This window comes from Tupaia chinensis, unplaced genomic scaffold (genome assembly GCF_000334495.1).
Source record: "Tupaia chinensis unplaced genomic scaffold, TupChi_1.0 Scaffold144952_1, whole genome shotgun sequence".
Taxonomy (NCBI): Eukaryota; Metazoa; Chordata; class Mammalia; order Scandentia; family Tupaiidae; genus Tupaia; species Tupaia belangeri.
The window spans coordinates 4,621,743-4,623,072 of NW_006204812.1; the positions used below are offsets into that span (position 1 = coordinate 4,621,743).

Consider the following 1,330-nt stretch of genomic DNA (forward strand, 5'->3'; position numbering starts at 1 on the left):
GCTACCTGCTGGTCCCTATTCTGTCTTTACTCCTTCCTTGGGCTTTTCGTTGGCTATGGCAAGTGCTGGAGTCTCCTTAGCTGCCACTTCACAAAAGAGGTACCACAGGTCTTCATTGAATGAGCTAAAAAAAGTTTTTTTTTTTTTTTTTTTTTTTTATCTGAAAAATAATGTTATTTGCTATAGTGCAAATGAGTGCAGCATGTTCGAGTAGCTTTTAGTTCTGATATTCTGGTAGCTGGAGAGGATGAGAGGTTCAATGCATCACAGCAGAGGGATAATAAGTAGGATGAAGTACAGTTTTAGTTTTCTTATTTAATTTTATTAATTATTATTATTTTGTTTGCTATAGTGCACATGCATTCACTAGAGAGAGGCAGACAGAAAAAGAGAGAGAGAAGGAAAGTGAGAAAGCAATCCTGTGGGTCTCGGATTTGAACTATGGTTAGCCATGTGAGAGTCCAGTGCCTTAACCACCATGCCACCTGCTGGCCCTGCAGTTTAAGTTTTTAAAGTGTCTTTTGGTACCTGAAACCAACATTACATGCAGATACTAAAAATATTTTTGGTAGCAAGTTATCAATACTAAAGTTAATGTATAAAAAGCATAGGAGGCATAAATAGTAAGGGGGAAAAATCAATTTATGGAAAGAAGACTGGGCATGTGTTTGTGTGCTGAAAATCCTGAAATGAGGGAGAAATGGAGAAGGGATTGCAGCATGACTATCTTCAATGTGGGGTGCTTTCTCACTTTCCCTTTGTCTCTCTTCAGGCTATGTACATATTTCAGGCCATATATATATGTGTGTGTGTGTATATATACATATATATATATATTTATTTAAAGGATAGTAAACTCAGGACTAAGATTCTGGGTCTGCAAGAATTAGCTATGATAGAGCTCTTACCTACTGATGGGGCAATTTTATTTTATTTTTAGCGATGGTTAGGATATTGTATAAGTTCACTGACTGGTGGAGGTAAAATAGCTAACTTTTGCATGCCAGTTTGCTATTTTCAAAATATTTTTATATGCTTCTTGTCATTTGAATCTAATGAAAACACTGTGAATGTGTTTTAAATCCTTATTTTTCACCTGGGGAAAGCAGAGACTGAGATGAGTGATTTGTCCAGGGCCAGTAAACTTGCATTTACAACCAGATTTTTGAATCTTATTTTCAGTGTTTTTTCTACCTTACTGTATTCATTTAGATCTGTTTTAAAATATATTGGGGTTGGGGCCAGGAGGTAGAGTGGTAGTTAAGTTGCTGGACTCCCACATGGCTGACTGCCTGGACCAGGCAGCTTGTTTTCTCACTTTTCCTCTTTC

The 1,330-nt window shown here is 37.0% G+C and overlaps 1 protein-coding gene across 1 annotated transcript in view; it reads left to right on the forward strand.

Moving 5' to 3' along the window:
* Positions 1-1,330, forward strand: part of WDR35 (WD repeat domain 35) — a 101,433-nt gene that overhangs the window by 20,819 nt on the left and 79,284 nt on the right. The gene's annotated exons all lie outside the window — the stretch shown is intronic.